Here is a 20,159-nt window from a genome sequence, read left to right as displayed (position 1 = left end):
CTATATTCTAATGGTTGTTGGACAAATTGTTTTTATATAAAGCCACACATGTGAATGACATTTTCAAGCAAATTGTGCTCACTATTTCCATACTTATGTCCATACATATCACTTGCTGAATACAAGTACTTGGTGCGACTTGCTACGCCATTGCCATCTACTGTTCAGATTTTTGTATGTTCATCTTTGGAAGTGTTGATATTTAAAGACAAATATGTGAAATTCCTAATGGAGAACTATTGTTATCTGTTATACATGATAAAAATGGATACGAATGCAGATTTGACATGAACTAAAATATGTATTTTCTAGAAGCAAATTTCAAAGGCAGATGAAGATTGCACAGCCAACCAGAAACAAAAAGGACTAGATGAATGCATAAGATAGTTAGCACTTTGAATAGCAAGAGCCCTGGAGGTGTTTACTGCCCAAGCCTACTCCCGTATGACAACATGTGTCCTGGGGGGGAAGGATCATATGGACATTCTGTATAATCATCTGCTCAAAAACTCAACTCTGAGGCCGCGTACACACGGTCGGTCCAAACCGATGAAAGCGGCCTGAAGTCCAAACTGACCGTGTGTACGGCCCATCGGTCTGTTGTCCTTCGGACAAAAATGAGAGAACTTGCTTTAAAATCAAACTGATGGACGGCTGACCATCGGTCAAAACCTATGGTTAGTACACAAAAGCATCGGTTCATAACCCACGCATGCTCAGAATCAAGTCGACCCATGCTTGGAAGCATTAAACCTCATTTTTTTCAGCACGTTGTGTGTTTTACGTTACCGAGCTCTGACCCGATCGGTTTTTGAACTGATGGTGTGTACGCACATCAGACCATCGGTCTGCTTCAGTGGTGAACCGTTGAAAACGGTCCGTCGGACCATTCTCATCGGATGGATCGACCGTGTGTAAGCGGCCTCAGTCTAGAACCAGAAATAACTTGTGTGACCCCTGGTGCAAGGTATCTTCCATAAAGGATCAAGGATACAATTAGCTTGGACCCATTTGAAGGTGTGCCTCAAGAATGGGCAAGAGGCCTCAGTGTTTGAAAGATTTAGAGATAATGGTTGTGTATTAACCTAAAGAAACCCCTCTTTCCCTGTCCAGCTCCCTTTTACCTCATCCCCTTTCAAATTTCCCTATTTCTAATTACAATATATAAATAAATAAATATATATATATATATATATATATATATATATATATATATATATATATATATATATATATATATATATATATATATATATATATACATATATATATATATATATATATATATATATATATGTATATATATATCCATTTGAAATTAAACCCAACCCTTGTTTTAAGAGTTATTGGTCCTTCATTAGAATCAAGGAACCCCAAACAGAGCACAATTTACATAATCTAGATTCATTTCCAGCATACCCAATTTTGAAAGTTGTCTAAGTTTTTTCTTGGTATCATCAGTTTACTAAATTAATTCTAATTCTTATATAACCCATGACTAACAGATCACGAGGAATCTTACTGGGTGTATTAATATCATTATATGTGAATTATTTTAGTGGTGACACAATACCATGTTTGAGATATGGACTGAGATAATGTGTTACTTCTTTTTACCCAACCATGGATTGCTAGGCAGAGAAAGATACACAGTATTCTTGGATTACAATACATTTTGGAGTAGTAGTCCACATGGACTTTTTAGTACAATTTTTGAGCAAAGATGATTTTTTAACATACAATATATGGTAAAGTGTAAAATAAAGTGTGGATTCTTGTAGTTATAATATGTAAGATAATCAATGACAAACCATAATAGCAGTGAGCCAGGGGCCAGTGGTGAACGACCCAAAGCAGTCTCCGCCAGCCAGGATCCCACTCCAGGCTGACAGTAAGTAACAGTGGCAATACCAGGGCCATTTTAAGAAGAGACCCCTGTAAGTACTCTGCTGCCCAGCCACTCACAAACACCCCCTTCATATGGCGCCCATGGCACTTGCATATCTGCCATGTCTTGGATTCACCACTGACTCATTACAAAGGATATTTTTAGGGATAGGCTATGCAATATAATAATGCATTATATTGTTATATATAAAGGAATCAAAAGTGATTTCAACATTAGACTTTTAGACAGTACAAAATAAATAAAGTGTGCATTATAATTATTTACTTGTGGTGGTAACTGAATGATATCCTTATTCTCAACAATCAATCAAAACAAATCCACTACTTAATGGCCCTGTTATCTATTTTTTCTTTTTAATATTGTTTCCCACTATGTTTTTTTGCCTCTTTGTCACCGATTCTGTGATTTCCCAAACCTCTTATGTTCCTCCTTACTTTGTTTGTATAGAGCAAGCAGTGTATATTAGTAGAGGTAGACCGATATTGTTTTTTCTCTGGCCGATGCCAATATTTAGACTGTTCCTATGCAATAAGATTTAATTTTCTTAACAATGCCCAAATGTATGACACATTTAGTTTACTTTTAGTCTGTTCTCTGTGATAAACTTCAATAAAAAATATTGAAACAAAGAAGTAATGTCATTGTGAGCATGATGTGTGTTTTGCCACATTTTTGGGAATGTGTAGGTGAATAGGTTCTATGAGAAGTTAACATTCACTTTGCAAAGTGAAAATTTGTTTTTAAAGTAAATATTTTCTACTCTTTCAGTAGGCCAGGATCATGGCATGCTCCTTTACATTTTTTTTAAATATATTCAAATTTTATTATTATTAATTTTCTTTAAAACTTATTACATACAACTTTTTAATCCACTTGCATTTTATAAACACTTCACACGTTCACAAGCTCCTTTATATGTTGATGCTAGTTCTTGAATGCAAAGCATGTCAGTAGATGATATTTATATATTGTTATAATATTATTATAACAAGACATTAAATTATGGAGGTGAAGATGATTTATAGCTTTGTCAATACCACCAAATAAAGGGTTTACTAAATTGTTCTAATTTCCTATGGACTACTAATAATTTAAAAAAATATATTCTTTATTAAACCAGAAAAACTAAATTCCTGCTCATCTCATGCAACACTTCACTGCCTGTTTTGAGGGTTCAACCTTATCTCAAAGCAACCAATCAGAATCCATGTACCCCAAAGCCAGACCTGTATAGGATGGATATCAAATTACATTTTGTTTCTATGACTACTGCATGTTGCTCCTTGCATTAGTTTATTGAATTGGCTTGCAAATTGGAACATCTCTAAAGCAGTGAAATCAGCATGGCTTATGATGCACATAAAAATTGCATTGAAAAATGTTGAAAGGGGATTAGACAAAATGGATTAATAGTGGAGTTTGCCTTTAGATCGTTTCAGTTTTGTTCTGGAATTCTCTTTAGTTTGTTTTTCCTCTCCATTTAATAAACAGGGCTCAATGCAAATCAAATTTATTCAGTGTTAAATTGCTTCATACATTAAGGAACATGTATGTATAATCAATCAATCAGTCTAGGTGAAGGTAATTATTTAATTACAGTCCTCGGGAGATGTGCCGTGTGCAAAAGGATTTGTCACACAAGAGGCATAGCAGATACAGTTAAAGAAAGATTACAGTCCTAGTGAACGCTGGGTTTATACTGATTTAAAAAACATAGGGGTTACATAGACGAAGGGCTTATTCGCATATCTCTGGACTTTTACAGTGCTGTAAAGCTGAACTCCAGATGGGAACATGTTTATTCAAATATATTCCTCAATAGCCATAACGGATATACAGTAAATCCACTTTTTCTGTGCACCAAATGCATTTTGCAAACCCAGAAATCAGCTTTAAAAAGTAACTTACTGGAAACTTCTAGAAGAATGGGAGGAAAAGTAAGATGGAGCTACCTGGAGTATTCATGAGGGCCCTGACCAATCACAAACAGATGGGTTGACGGGGGGCAGGCCCCCTCAGATACTTAGAGTCACAGTTTGAGTGTGAGCTGGAGATGGAGTGTTAGCTGTCGGAGGCCTTTGAGAGTAACCCCCTAGTCTGGGGGGGTGAACTTAGACCTAGGCTCAGGTGTGGAAGAGACCCCTCTTCAAGACACACAGGGGGATCCTGACCAGGAGGCACAGGAGCAAGGAGAAGGACAGCAGGAGAACATAGCCAGGCAAATCTCAATGGAGGAAGACAGCTGGCGGGCTAGTGAGTCAAGCATAGTTGGGAAGACAGAGAGGCAGCCTAAGAGGACTGGATGAGAGCAGTCTGATTCATTGATTATTTGCATATACTTATTATTCATGACATTTTATGATTATTCTCCGATGAAACAACTATTGTAGATTTTTCTTTAACTTTATTTTTGTTTTTCAAAAAAAAAAATATTTCTTGTTTGGCACTATATTAGCTTACCATTATTTTATTTCTTTTACGTTATCTAACCCTTACTCTGCTGCAGAGGAGTAACTGTTGGCTGCATAAAACGCAGAAGTTTTTGCCTGATAGTTAATTATATAGAAATCTATGGTTACTGTGTCTGCGGGAAGAAATCAATCCTTTTGTTTCATTCGCATTGTATCAAAACCCATTAGCGAGTATTGCAAATAATTTTGTATTTTATGTAAGATTTTATTATGTCATTCATAATCTTACTATTTATTGGGAATACATCTCTAGCGAATAAATATTCCATATTTAGTCTGTATTCATATTGTTTGATGTGTCCTTTTAAAAATAAATTTGATTGATAAAAAACACTCAGCTCTTAAGGGAGGGAGTTTATTCCACATTTTCACAGCTCTTACTGTGAAAAAGTGTTTCCGTATTTGGAGACAAAATCTCTTTTGCTCCAGATGTAAAGAGTGCCCCCGTGTCCTCTGTGATGACCTTTACTCAACAACCAAGTTCACTAAATGGACCACTTATGTATTTATACATGTTGCTGCGCCAATACCCTTAAATGTGCATAATGATCATTACAAACCTAAACAAACCATATATACAGTATATCGTTATTTATCATATATAATCAACATGCAATCTTCTAAAGCCTTGTACACACGATCGGTTTGTCTGATGAAAAAGGACTGTTTTCATCGGACTAACCGATCGTGTGTGGGCCCCATCGGTTTGTTTTCCATCGGTGAAAAAAAAATAGAACATGTTTTAAAATATTCCTAGCGATTAAAAAAAAACGATAGTAAAAAACGATCGTCTGTGTGGAAGTCCATCTGTCAAAAATCCACGCATGCTCAGAATCAAGTCAATGCATGCTCGGAAGCATTGAACTTCATTTTTCTCAGCACGTCGTAGTGTTTTTCGTCACCGCGTTTGGACACGTGTTAACTTCTTAAGTAGAATATAAGGAGACGAGGTTCTATAATTATACAAATACACAATTACAATTCAAATATCAGCACAAATATTCTCTAACATCTTTATATTATAAAAACAGCTTGCATATGTAATGTCACAAAGTCACATTAAAATCATTGATGCCACATGAGTGCATTCCATCATTGTTCTCTCGGTAGGGGGACCCCAGGAGACCATTAGAAGAGAAGCATCCCCATCATATTATAAATCTATGTAAATATCAAAAACAAAAATGATTGTCAATTCCCAACTATGATCTAAGGATGCAAAAAATAAGATCTCCATCCATAGTATTTACCTAAATACTATGGCCCAGATTCACGAACGACTTACGACGACGTATCTTCTTATACGCCGCATAAGTCCACGGATGCGCCGTCGTATCTATGCGCCGTATTCTTGAAACCAGATACGCCTGAATTCTGGCTCCATCCGACCGACGTAAGTCTCCTACGCTGTCGTATCTTGGGCGCATATTTAAGCTGGCCGCAAGGGGCGCTTCCATTGATTTACGCGTCGAATATGGAAATGAGCTAGATATGCCGATTCACGAACATACTTACGCCCGTCGCAGTAATCTACGCCGTTTACCTAAGGTGTATGTTCCGGCGTAAAGTTATTCCACCTAAAGCAGGTGTAAGTCATGTTAGGGTATGGACGACGGAACAGCCGTCGGATTTTACGTCGTTTACGTAAGTCGTACGTGAATGGGATGTTCTGAGCATGCACGCACATGCGCCGTTCGTTCGCCACTTCATTTGCATGGGGTCACAATTAATTTAAATGTATCACGTCCACTACCTTCCTACTTTGAATTAGGCGGGCTTACGCCGGGCAATTTACGTTACGCTGGCGCAACGTAGGGAGCGAGTGCTTTGTGAATACTGCTCTTACCTCTCAAAGTTACGTTGGCGTAGCGCATATGAGATGCGCTACGCCGGAACAAAGATGCGCCGATCTACGTGAATCTGGGCCTAGTATATGAATACTGAGCTGTTTGTGCCTTTTATATCTGCCTGGACTATAACTTTAAAGTTTTTTTTAAAAGAAGAAAAATGTAATACACTGAACCTTACCAGCAGGGAGCCTGGAGTTGTGCTTTAATCAAAGTTGAAAAAACAATCCTAGGGTCTTTCTTCTTTGTAGGTGCTGCTTCCAGTTTTCTCTTGGTCAAAACACCTTGACAAGAATTAACTTTTGGGAGACTGTTTCAATGTGTTTGCTTTTTCTCCCAAGTCTGGCTGTACCAGAAGAGACAATATAGGACCCCAGTACAGACCAGATCTGAAAATGTTCCTTTTCATCCTGTGCCGCAGTTTTGTTTTCTTATCAATATGATATTTTTCATTTTCATTTCTATCCACAATCCATCTTAGGAAAAGCTATTGTGTAGCAATAATTACACATCAATAGGTTCCTGTGCCACTTCTCTAATTGCAAAATCATTCATAGTCAGGAAGTCCCATAATTGGAAAAGTGTTCTGACTTTTCTGCCCAGAGGAGTCAGACAGCTGGGCCCCATGGCAGTGCTCCTGCTCGCTATTTAACCCATTGCTTATTAAAAGTCATCAGTAGGGTTTTAGCTGATAAGAATATGAATAGTGTATGTGAATATATAAAACTTTTAATATAGAGGTGTTTAAAGTGTGCAGTCAGCTAGCACAATCGAATATCTGTTGAAGCATAAACGTTTTTATATTGCACCTGGGTGATTAAAATCCAGAAAATTATCTGAAAGGAATTTGTATGGGTTAACCCTGAGTTCTTTGGTTATCTCCCACATTCAGAGGGTAATTTGGTAGGTGAATTGACTCCTGTGAAAATTGGCTCTAGTGAGTATGTGCATGTGAGATAGGGGCCTTAGATTGTAAGCTCCATGAGGGCAGGGACTGATGTGAATGAATAGTATGTTCAGCATTCTGTAGATCTGTAGATTGTGGGCACGATATACTGTGTGTATATATATATATATATATATATATATATATATATATATATATATATATATATATACCTGTAATAATAAAGCTTCTGGTCACAATAACAAATAACAAATAACTAGTAGTAATCTTACATAATGTCAGGTTGGTACATTTTACTGTGAACTGCAGCAAAACCTGCACTGAAGTCTACCGCCTACCAGTATTACACATCAGGCCTCGTACACACCTCGGCAAAAACCAGCAAGAAACTTGCTGGGAGATATATTTTTTTGCCGAGGAAACCGGTCGTGTGTATATTTTCATCGAGGAAACTATCGAGAAACTCGACGAGCCAAAAAGAGAGCATGTTCTCTATTTCCTTGACGAGAATGGAGAAAATTGGCTTGTCGAGTTTCTCGACAGCCTAACAAGGAACTCGACGAGGAAAACGATGTGTTTCGCCCATCGAGTTCCTCGGTCGTGTGTACGAGGCTTCAGACTTCCAACAGTATTCTTGGTACAGGAAATTTCACTGCTGGGTTGAGCAGAACACCCAAAAGCAACATTTTATATTTTGTGTTTTCCTGGTAGTCTTCTTCTTCCTGGTTCAAGGAGAACACTGCCAAAATGTAAACTCAAGTTTAGGTGCCATCCTGTGACTAACTTAGGCATGATGTTACCACCATCCAAGCCGGTCCTGTACCATCTTTCACAAATGCATTATTTCCCTTTAGAACAACTATTGGTTGCATTGCAACTCTCAAAAAAAAAGGGGAAGACACCTGGCATCTTCTGGTTTCCATATCATGTAATAGTCAATAAAGGGGTAACTAAACTTAAAGTCAGTTATAATTGTATGCTTGAACTCCATTCCTTATTGCCATCAAACCATGGGGGCCCTTCTTGAGGAGTTGGACCTTTTTGAGAGACTTGATGCACTTTGCATCATGACACTTGGTAACTTGGTGTAGTGTATAGGTTTCAAGTCTGTTATTGAGATGCCTGAAATTGAAGTTTCTGGACACTCTGGAGTTGATTTACTAAAATTAGAGACTGCAAAATATGGTACAGCTGTGCATGGGAAACCAATCAGCTTCTAACTTCAGCTTTTTCAATTACGCTATGATAAAAAAAAATCAAAGCTGGTTGGTTTCTATACACAGCTGCACCAGATTCTACAGTCTCTAGTTGTAATAAATCGACCCCTCTGGGAGATATTGGATGACTTGGTAGAGTTTTTGTAGGATCGGGAGAAAACCCCAAAGAAGAGGGAAACAAAATAAGGAAAATGTTATCAGTTTGTAATGTGTGAGGCTTAGTGATACTGAACTGGAGTTCTTTGCAAACATTTGCAAGGTAAGTTAAAATCTGCTTACCTGCACTCTAATAAAGTTATATGGTAGGTCAAAATCTTACAGATACTGCTGGTGTTAAAGTTCAGCAATGTGTTCACTTTATGACTGTATTACAGTACATTTAAAAAGGAAACACATAATATTCTAGCATGGCAGAAAATCTAATATTATTTTATCCTTTTACTGTGGTAAACATAATAAAATACAGAAAAAAATGCTTTCATGTTTACCACTTGTGAACAGTAAGTGGTGGTTGCTAAACAAGTCATCTTACTGCCACACTGACTTTCTACTATTTACCTATCCTGTGAAAGGATCACACGTAATCACATCCTTTCACTCTCTCCTATCAAAGATAGGAATCATGCAGATTTTCCATCTTCGGGAGAAGTAAATTAGTTAGTGCTAGGATTTCTTTTTATAAAAAGTACTAGAAAACTTGCTCTGCAAGTTGTGATGTAGGGTCAGCAAGAGGAACCACTGAAATCTATGCAGAGCCAGGAACCAGACATTCCCAAAAGTGTTGGTTTCTGTAGAGACTTCAAAGGATGATTTCTTTGCATAACAGCAGCATTACAGTAGATGGTTTGATTTTAGCAACAAACGAATAGGAACCTTTCTATATCACAACTTTTATAATTTCTTCCCTATTTCTGTAAAAAACTAAATTTGAGGTCCTGCTAAATATTAATATAGTCAGGTTGCTCTTTATTCTTGTATCCCTTTACTGAGATACTGATGTAATGCTGCTGTATACTCCTTCAGTCAACAGGGGGAGAGCTTAAGCCAACAAAGCACACAGAATTTTATGCAGAGCACTAAGAATCCTGGGAGTTGTAGTTTGAGACAGCAGTCATAGATTGGCTACACTAGAATGGTTACCCTACAGATTCCAATATGCACTGTGCAGTAGGAGCAATAAAGCCCTGTACACACGATCGAATATCTGATGGAATCTAATTCGATGGATTTTTTTAATTGGATATCTGATGAAGCTGACTTTCATCAGTCTTGCCTACACACCATCAGTCTAAAATCCGACTGTGCAAAACACTACGACGTGCTGGGAAAAATAAGGTTTAATGCTTCCGAGCATGCGTCGACTTGATTCTGAGCATGCATGGATTTTTGACGGATGGACTTCCCCACAGACGATCGTTTTTTTCTATCGTTTTTTTTAACCATAGGAAAAATTTAAAACAGGTTCTATTTTTTTTCACCGATGGAAAAAAAAATGGGGCCCACACACGATCGGTTCGTCCAATGAAAACGGTCCATTGGTCCATTTTCATCAGACAAACCGATCGTGTGTGGGCTTAAGAGATGATTTTTATTGAACTGCCTGGGAAAGTTCTTCCTCCAGGCATCAAGAGAGTTAGAGAAAGAACATCTCTGCCTGAATACTCGGCTGAAGCTGGAGACCACACGATAGGAGATCTGAGTCTGAGACTGGGAGTGAGGACATCCTGGGTCAGCACAGCACTGCCCACATCACAGCACCTGCACCACTGCTGCACATCCACTCACCCCCTGCTTCCCATTGCAGATCACCAGAGGCTTTAAGGGAGAGACGAGTGGGGCCTCCTTCTACAATCAGAGGTCACTGCAGCATCCCAGAGACTGGTGACTGGCCTATTTGCCCATTGTTGATACTGCTAGCAGAGAATGAACCACTGGCAGTAGGACCAAGTTTACCCATACTGCACTCTTTACCACACTTTTGCCAAACCTAAACTGTACCTATACAACCCTATACCACATTATACTGAACATTTACAGCATCTGAACTACATCTACCTTGCACCTGTGCCTACATTATACCATACCTATACTGCCCCTACACTGCATGCAGGTTAACTGGGACTGTTGGTAAGTGCACCAATACTCTTAAAGGGCCCCAACGATAGCCGCAGAAGGACATTTCAAAGGACTGCCCATCCTGAAATAATTAAGCCCCCTTTTGATCCCTTGCCCCCTCTTCTATCAACCTCCATTTCTTTTGGACAGTGCATACCCAGTCAGCCTAGGACTAGCAACGCCGCTATAACTGGATTCTGACAAGATAGTTTCAGCACTCGATATATTAAACTTTACTGCTACTCACTGTGGCACCCGAGGTGGCTTTGCTGCTGTTTATGCTGATCTTGATGCCAAATGTAATCTTATGCCTAGTCCTTACTGTTAATCACTTTGTATGCTAAATTGTGTTGTTTCCATTGTTAATTCATTTTAATCCATTTTATGCTTGCCTAATTACCAACCCCATTGGGTCACAATATATTATGTTTACCTTTACTACCTAACACTAGTGCCTGTTTTCTTTGATATAACACTACTACTAGGTACAGAGTATTACCTTCAATGATTCCCTGTGATGTTGTATGTTTGTACACTTAAAGCGGGAGTTCACCCAATTCGGTTTTTGTTTCTTTTTTCCCCTTAGCTTCATGCTCGTTTTGTCTAGGGGAATCGGCTATTGGTTTTAAAATATGATCCGTACTTACCCGTTTTCGAGATGCATCTTCTTCCGTCGCTTCCGGGTATGGGTCTTCGGGAGCGGGCGTTCCTTCTTGATTGACAGTCTTCCGAGAGGCTTCCGACGGTCGCATCCATCGCGTCACTCGTAGCCGAAAGAAGCCGAACGTCGGTGCGGCTCTATACTGCGCCTGCGCACCGACGTTCGGCTTCTTTCGGAAAATCGTGACGCGATGGATGCGACTGTCGGAAGCCTCTCGGAAGACTGTCAATCAAGAAGGAACGCCCAGTCCCGCAGCCCATACCCGGAAGCGACGGAGAGGATGCATCTCGTAAACGGGTAAGTACAAATCATATTTTAAAACCAATAGCCGATTCCCCTAGACAAAACGAGCAGGAATCTAAGGCTAAAAAGTGTGTGCTACGGGTGAACCTCCGCTTTAACCTGGTATGTTAGAGGGACAAAGGTTTTTTGCATCTGCTCCCCCCTCCCTCCTGAAAGGTGCTAGATGTGGCAGCCGGGGATGGGGGGGGGGGAACAAGCAGGGCTTCCCGTTTTGGTTGGAGCTCCACTTTAATGAACTAGTGGTCCAAAAAACACTTGATAGTACAGAGTGGTAGAAGACTCCCCCACAAAGGAAATCCATGATTCCCAAAGAATCTATAAATAGAGGAGGTGGACCTTTCTTTAATACGTCTGCCCTCCATTTACAGATCACTATATATTCATCTTAAATAAATGGAAGAGGTAGGTGGAAAAGGCAGGCATAGTTGAAACACTTGATGTGTACTCATGACAGATCCCTCGTCTTTTATTAACCCCCGTGGCATCAGAGGATATTACATGGGTGGGGGGTTCTGAGAATGGGGGATTTCAACTAAAACCACAGCCAGCAGCACAAGGAACTCTTCACATTGATTGTAAGTGCAGTCCCTCGTAAAGATTTTTTTATTTCTTGACTAAATGTAGGCTTTAAATTTAGGTACTTACACTGCTAATAATTAATTCAGAGCTGCATTAATTTGTGTATTTTGGCCCGGATTCACAAAGCACTTACGCCGACGTATCTCGAGATACGCCGCGTAAGTGCAAATATGCGCCGTCGTATCTGTGCGCCGTGCCCACAAAACTAGATACACCTGAAAATAGGCTTCCTACGACCGACGTAATTTGCCTACGCTGTCGTATCGTGGGCGCATATTTACGCTGGGCACATTTGCCGCTCCCATTGATTTTCTATGCACATATGCAAATGAGGGAGATACGCCGATTCACGAACGTACTTGCGCCCGGCGCATAATATACGCGGTTTGCGTAAGTCGTACGTCCAGCGTAAAGTTATTCCCCATATATGAGGCGCAACTCATGCTAAGGTATGGACCAGGGAACACAGCCGTCGTATTTTACATTGTTTACGTAGTACGTGAATAGAGCTGGGTGTAGGTTACGTTCACGTCGTTGGCAGTGATCCGTCGTATCTTAGGGAGTAGTTCCGACGTGATTCTGACCATGCGCACTGTGATACGTCCACGGGACGGCGCATGCGCCATTCGTTTTAAGTACTTGTATGGCACTCGGCCCATCATTTGCATGGGGTCACGCCTCATTAGCATGGCTCATGCCCACTTCCACCTACGACGGCTTACGCCGAGGGAACCCAGTGCAGTTTGGGAGGCAAGTGTTTTGTGAATTCTGTGCTTGCCTCTCTGCGCTACATCGGCATAGCGTATATTAGATACCCTACGCCGGCATAAATATGCGCCAATGTATGTGAATCCGGGCCTTTCTATCTTTGCGTAGTTCAGCTTTTATATAATTTGTCTCCCACACTATTTTTGAGATTTTTGCAACTTTTACAAAATGGTTAAAAACATATCGGGTGGCATATGTTTGTATCCATAGTTCATTTATTTCTTATATTTATTATGATAAAACTCAGCTTTTTGTCAGTTCTATTTGTGAAAAATGCATATGCGATGTTTTAGAACTAATTATTCACAGCATGTTATCTTTGTAGAATATGGGGCTATTCACAGATTTGGGGCCATTGTATCGATTTTGTAAATGAAGGACGGACACAAAGGGGGTAGGGAAAGTGCTGCTCACCCCTGTAAAGGTAATGAAAAAAAGGAAGGGTTCCCCAGTGGGGTTTTTAGGCAGCAAAAATTATATAAACAATTATAAAGACGTACCAATTTGTTGTAAAAAGTAAAAAAAAAATGTATTTAATAAGTACAAAGTCGTAAAATAATGAACTCTGGTACAGTTTATGCTGAGGACACATACATATGAGAATATAGCACCAAAATTACATGACACTGATCAACATGAATGGCTGATCTTCAGGTCAAGTTGTTCCTGACGCGTTTCGACCCCCACATATGGGTCTTCTTCGGAGGAAAGGGTATATGATGCAAACTATAACAGAGAGTAAATATATGGTAATAAAATACATAGATACATAATACAATTTAAGTAAAAAATTAATTTAAAGTATATAGTTATCAACTCACAGATTGTGTTTCTCAGTTCTATTTGGACCAGAGTAAGGTTATAATCCTGAGGATCCCTAGTTACTTTTCTCCATACGGGTGGTTAGCACCCCCAAAAAGGCCTCAACGATGCCCCACAAGAGTGGCCTGCAGGGACCCACAGTATAACTGGGAAAAAATCCAAAAGTCCAGTCAGAGAGTGCGGGCCGGACAGGTGGAGGGGGAGCCCAGCAAAGCAATTGCCAGAGTGATGCCTATTAAGAAATTCAAATATAAAGTAGTTTTAATACCAAAAACTATATGTTTAAAGTATAAAGATTGATTGACTTGTTGTACAAGTAGATGGCGCTAGACATGCACATTATGCTCATTATAATGATGCATATATAAAATGGGACTGTGATATGTCATAGGAATTTTAAATTAATATAAATATGCACAGGATATTTTAAATGTTATATGAAATCATGAATTAAGATTAATAACAATATCAAAATTATATAGAATGGTGAATTCAAAGAGAATTATATGTGTAACAGGGCGATAAAGATTACAATATAGGACTAATAGTGGGTTGAGGTGCCAAAAAATATATGATAATTATAATTGAATAGTGAAAGATATATATAATTAGTATAATATAGTGAATATAAATAGTTAATTCGTTGAATAAAAAGAAAAAAAAAAAAAAAAAAAAAAAAAAAATAATAATAATGGTGTGTAATGGATGGGTGTGAGTAAGCATGTGCTAAAATAATTAAATTCATGTGAGAATAATTGTATATAATGTGATAAAATAGTAAGGATATTGGGATTAGTGCCAATGGGGTGAATAATGTTAGAAAAAGACAATGTAAAGGATAGTAAAAAATACCTTATTAAATGTTTAGAATATGAGTATGGAAGCGATCTCCAGAGAGAGCAAGAAAAAGCGTATCTGGAGGGGAAATATTATTATTGATTAGATTTAGTAGGCATAGGAAGGATAACTTTGTGCAGGATTTGAAAGTGCAGCCTTACCCTATGTGTGGTGTGTCCAGCATAGTATGAAGATAGGATCACAGGCGGGTGTCAGGTATACACCCAGTCTATTTAAATATGTGCATGTCAGGTGTCAAGGATTTGGCAATCACTAATTGGCAAATGAATGCTTTGCTTGGGACATCCCCTCCCACATCTAGAAGTCCGCCCCCCCTATCCCAGCTGGAGCAAAGAATTAAGGTCAGATGACCCTCCCAGCTGTGGGTTCCTCAGCGTCAGTGAGGGGAAAAAAAAAAAAAAAAAAAAAAAAAAAAAAAAAAAAAACGAAACCCAGCCCTCTGCTGCGGTCGCGAGTGCCTCAGCAGCGTCACAAGCGCGCGCAATGCGCATGCACGCGCGGGACGCCCACGGCACCAGGGAACGTCACTGACGCCGTCAGTGGGGAGGAAACATCTCCACAGTGGCGAGAGTGTCGCCATCTTGTGGAGAGTAAAGAGAACACAGAGCCCTGAGTCTCCCCCTCCCCACTGAGAGGCCATAGAGGGAGCATGATAAAGAGGTACCTAGCGGGGAAGCGCCACCCAGCGGAGCTGTAACAAGGTCCTACAGGATAAAAGGATTAAACAAAGGATAAATAATAAAAATTGGTATATATAAAGGTGGAATATAAGTAATGCTAGAAATGGACATATATGTGCCCATTAAAGCAAAAAGTGTATATATAATTGTTTATAACCAAGCAAACAATTGATAACAATAAATACCAAAAGGTATATATGGAACCCATGTTGGATATATGGTTATAGAGATTTCATGAGTATTTGGCAGTGCAGCAGTGGGTAGATACGCAATATGCTTAAATATTTTGTTACGGGCATTTGTCAAACCCGCATGAACAAAAACAAGCAAATGCTAAGTACAGCCGCACAGTGCCAATGCTCATATATTATACTTTCCTATGTCCATAGGGGGGATAGAATAGGTGTTTAACCACCGGAAAATTATGTAAATGAAGGACGGACACAAAGGGGGTAGGGAAAGTGCTGCTCACCCCTGTAAAGGTAATGAAAAAAAGGAAGGGTTCCCCAGTGGGGTTTTTAGGCAGCAAAAATTATATAAACAATTATAAAGACGTACCAATTTGTTGTAAAAAGTAAAAAAAAAAAATGTATTTAATAAGTACAAAGTCGTAAAATAATGAACTCTGGTACAGTTTATGCTGAGGACACATACATATGAGAATATAGCACCAAAATTACATGACACTGATCAACATGAATGGCTGATCTTCAGGTCAAGTTGTTCCTGACGCGTTTCGACCCCCACATATGGGTCTTCTTCGGAGGAAAGGGTATATGATGCAAACTATAACAGAGAGTAAATATATGGTAATAAAATACATAGATACATAATACAATTTAAGTAAAAAATTAATTTAAAGTATATAGTTATCAACTCACAGATTGTGTTTCTCAGTTCTATTTGGACCAGAGTAAGGTTATAATCCTGAGGATCCCTAGTTACTTTTCTCCATACGGGTGGTTAGCACCCCCAAAAAGGCCTCAACGATGCCCCACAAGAGTGGCCTGCAGGGACCCACAGTATAACTGGGAAAAAATCCAAAAGTCCAGTCAGAGAGTGCGGGCCGGACAGGTGGAGGGGGAGCCCAGCAAAGCAATTGCCAGAGTGATGCCTATTAAGAAATTCAAATATAAAGTAGTTTTAATACCAAAAACTATATGTTTAAAGTATAAAGATTGATTGACTTGTTGTACAAGTAGATGGCGCTAGACATGCACATTATGCTCATTATAATGATGCATATATAAAATGGGACTGTGATATGTCATAGGAATTTTAAATTAATATAAATATGCACAGGATATTTTAAATGTTATATGAAATCATGAATTAAGATTAATAACAATATCAAAATTATATAGAATGGTGAATTCAAAGAGAATTATATGTGTAACAGGGCGATAAAGATTACAATATAGGACTAATAGTGGGTTGAGGTGCCAAAAAATATATGATAATTATAATTGAATAGTGAAAGATATATATAATTAGTATAATATAGTGAATATAAATGGGTTAATTCGTTGAATAAAAAGAAAAAGAAAAAAAAAAAAAAAAAAAATAATAATGGTGTGTAATGGATGGGTGTGAGTAAGCATGTGCTAAAATAATTAAATTCATGTGAGAATAATTGTATATAATGTGATAAAATAGTAAGGATATTGGGATTAGTGCCAATGGGGTGAATAATGTTAGAAAAAGACAATGTAAAGGATAGTAAAAAATACCTTATTAAATGTTTAGAATATGAGTATGGAAGCGATCTCCAGAGAGAGCAAGAAAAAGCGTATCTGGAGGGGAAATATTATTATTGATTAGATTTAGTAGGCATAGGAAGGATAACTTTGTGCAGGATTTGAAAGTGCAGCCTTACCCTATGTGTGGTGTGTCCAGCATAGTATGAAGATAGGATCACAGGCGGGTGTCAGGTATACACCCAGTCTATTTAAATATGTGCATGTCAGGTGTCAAGGATTTGGCAATCACTAATTGGCAAATGAATGCTTTGCTTGGGACATCCCCTCCCACATCTAGAAGTCCGCCCCCCCTATCCCAGCTGGAGCAAAGAATTAAGGTCAGATGACCCTCCCAGCTGTGGGTTCCTCAGCGTCAGTGAGGGGAAAAAAAAAAAAAAAAAAAAAAAAAACAAAAAAAATAAAAAAAACGAAACCCAGCCCTCTGCTGCGGTCGCGAGTGCCGCAGCAGCGTCACAAGCGCGCGCAATGCGCATGCACGCGCGGGACGCCCACGGCACCAGGGAACGTCACTGACGCCGTCAGTGGGGAGGAAACATCTCCACAGTGGCGAGAGTGTCGCCATCTTGTGGAGAGTAAAGAGAACACAGAGCCCTGAGTCTCCCCCTCCCCACTGAGAGGCCATAGAGGGAGCATGATAAAGAGGTACCTAGCGGGGAAGCGCCACCCAGCGGAGCTGTAACAAGGTCCTACAGGATAAAAGGATTAAACAAAGGATAAATAATAAAAATTGGTATATATAAAGGTGGAATATAAGTAATGCTAGAAATGGACATATATGTGCCCATTAAAGCAAAAAGTGTATATATAATTGTTTATAACCAAGCAAACAATTGATAACAATAAATACCAAAAGGTATATATGGAACCCATGTTGGATATATGGTTATAGAGATTTCATGAGTATTTGGCAGTGCAGCAGTGGGTAGATACGCAATATGCTTAAATATTTTGTTACGGGCATTTGTCAAACCCGCATGAACAAAAACAAGCAAATGCTAAGTACAGCCGCACAGTGCCAATGCTCATATATTATACTTTCCTATGTCCATAGGGGGGATAGAATAGGTGTTTAACCACCGGAAAATTATGTAAATGAAGGACGGACACAAAGGGGGTAGGGAAAGTGCTGCTCACCCCTGTAAAGGTAATGAAAAAAAGGAAGGGTTCCCCAGTGGGGTTTTTAGGCAGCAAAAATTATATAAACAATTATAAAGACGTACCAATTTGTTGTAAAAAGTAAAAAAAAATGTATTTAATAAGTACAAAGTCGTAAAATAATGAACTCTGGTACAGTTTATGCTGAGGACACATACATATGAGAATATAGCACCAAAATTACATGACACTGATCAACATGAATGGCTGATCTTCAGGTCAAGTTGTTCCTGACGCGTTTCGACCCCCACATATGGGTCTTCTTCGGAGGAAAGGGTATATGATGCAAACTATAACAGAGAGTAAATATATGGTAATAAAATACATAGATACATAATACAATTTAAGTAAAAAATTAATTTAAAGTATATAGTTATCAACTCACAGATTGTGTTTCTCAGTTCTATTTGGACCAGAGTAAGGTTATAATCCTGAGGATCCCTAGTTACTTTTCTCCATACGGGTGGTTAGCACCCCCAAAAAGGCCTCAACGATGCCCCACAAGAGTGGCCTGCAGGGACCCACAGTATAACTGGGAAAAAATCCAAAAGTCCAGTCAGAGAGTGCGGGCCGGACAGGTGGAGGGGGAGCCCAGCAAAGCAATTGCCAGAGTGATGCCTATTAAGAAATTCAAATATAAAGTAGTTTTAATACCAAAAACTATATGTTTAAAGTATAAAGATTGATTGACTTGTTGTACAAGTAGATGGCGCTAGACATGCACATTATGCTCATTATAATGATGCATATATAAAATGGGACTGTGATATGTCATAGGAATTTTAAATTAATATAAATATGCACAGGATATTTTAAATGTTATATGAAATCATGAATTAAGATTAATAACAATATCAAAATTATATAGAATGGTGAATTCAAAGAGAATTATATGTGTAACAGGGCGATAAAGATTACAATATAGGACTAATAGTGGGTTGAGGTGCCAAAAAATATATGATAATTATAATTGAATAGTGAAAGATATATATAATTAGTATAATATAGTGAATATAAATGGGTTAATTCGTTGAATAAAAAGAAAAAGAAAAAAAAAAAAAAAAAAAATAATAATGGTGTGTAATGGATGGGTGTGAGTAAGCATGTGCTAAAATAATTAAATTCATGTGAGAATAATTGTATATAATGTGATAAAATAGTAAGGATATTGGGATTAGTGCCAATGGGGTGAATAATGTTAGAAAAAGACAATGTAAAGGATAGTAAAAAATACCTTATTAAATGTTTAGAATATGAGTATGGAAGCGATCTCCAGAGAGAGCAAGAAAAAGCGTATCTGGAGGGGAAATATTATTATTGATTAGATTTAGTAGGCATAGGAAGGATAACTTTGTGCAGGATTTGAAAGTGCAGCCTTACCCTATGTGTGGTGTGTCCAGCATAGTATGAAGATAGGATCACAGGCGGGTGTCAGGTATACACCCAGTCTATTTAAATATGTGCATGTCAGGTGTCAAGGATTTGGCAATCACTAATTGGCAAATGAATGCTTTGCTTGGGACATCCCCTCCCACATCTAGAAGTCCGCCCCCCCTATCCCAGCTGGAGCAAAGAATTAAGGTCAGATGACCCTCCCAGCTGTGGGTTCCTCAGCGTCAGTGAGGGAAAAAAAAAAAAAAAAAAAAAAAAAAAAAAAAAAAAAATAAAAAAAACGAAACCCAGCCCTCTGCTGCGGTCGCGAGTGCCGCAGCAGCGTCACAAGCGCGCGCAATGCGCATGCACGCGCGGGACGCCCACGGCACCAGGGAACGTCACTGACGCCGTCAGTGGGGAGGAAACATCTCCACAGTGGCGAGAGTGTCGCCATCTTGTGGAGAGTAAAGAGAACACAGAGCCCTGAGTCTCCCCCTCCCCACTGAGAGGCCATAGAGGGAGCATGATAAAGAGGTACCTAGCGGGGAAGCGCCACCCAGCGGAGCTGTAACAAGGTCCTACAGGATAAAAGGATTAAACAAAGGATAAATAATAAAAATTGGTATATATAAAGGTGGAATATAAGTAATGCTAGAAATGGACATATATGTGCCCATTAAAGCAAAAAGTGTATATATAATTGTTTATAACCAAGCAAACAATTGATAACAAT

The 20,159-nt window shown here is 38.8% G+C and overlaps 3 long non-coding RNA genes across 3 annotated transcripts; all 3 read right to left on the bottom strand.

Annotated features, from left to right (window-relative positions):
• Positions 1–13,694: 13,694 nt before the first annotated feature.
• On the bottom strand, positions 13,695–14,641 carry LOC120916879. Its single transcript, XR_005744107.1, has 3 exons — positions 14,598–14,641; positions 14,452–14,514; positions 13,695–13,831 (listed from the first exon to the last, which is right to left on the bottom strand). It is a non-coding gene; the product is annotated as an uncharacterized LOC120916879 (long non-coding RNA).
• A 1,473-nt stretch (positions 14,642–16,114) lies between these two features.
• LOC120916878 lies at positions 16,115–17,057 on the bottom strand. Its single transcript, XR_005744106.1, has 3 exons — positions 17,014–17,057; positions 16,868–16,930; positions 16,115–16,251 (listed from the first exon to the last, which is right to left on the bottom strand). It is a non-coding gene; the product is annotated as an uncharacterized LOC120916878 (long non-coding RNA).
• A 1,476-nt stretch (positions 17,058–18,533) lies between these two features.
• Positions 18,534–19,476, bottom strand: LOC120916877. Its single transcript, XR_005744105.1, has 3 exons — positions 19,433–19,476; positions 19,287–19,349; positions 18,534–18,670 (listed from the first exon to the last, which is right to left on the bottom strand). It is a non-coding gene; the product is annotated as an uncharacterized LOC120916877 (long non-coding RNA).
• Between the last annotated feature and the right edge of the window lie 683 nt (positions 19,477–20,159).

The sequence above is a fragment of the Rana temporaria genome, chromosome 11 (genome assembly GCF_905171775.1).
Source record: "Rana temporaria chromosome 11, aRanTem1.1, whole genome shotgun sequence".
Lineage (NCBI taxonomy): Eukaryota > Metazoa > Chordata > Amphibia > Anura > Ranidae > Rana > Rana temporaria.
This window is presented reverse-complemented; position numbering and strand designations above follow the sequence as displayed.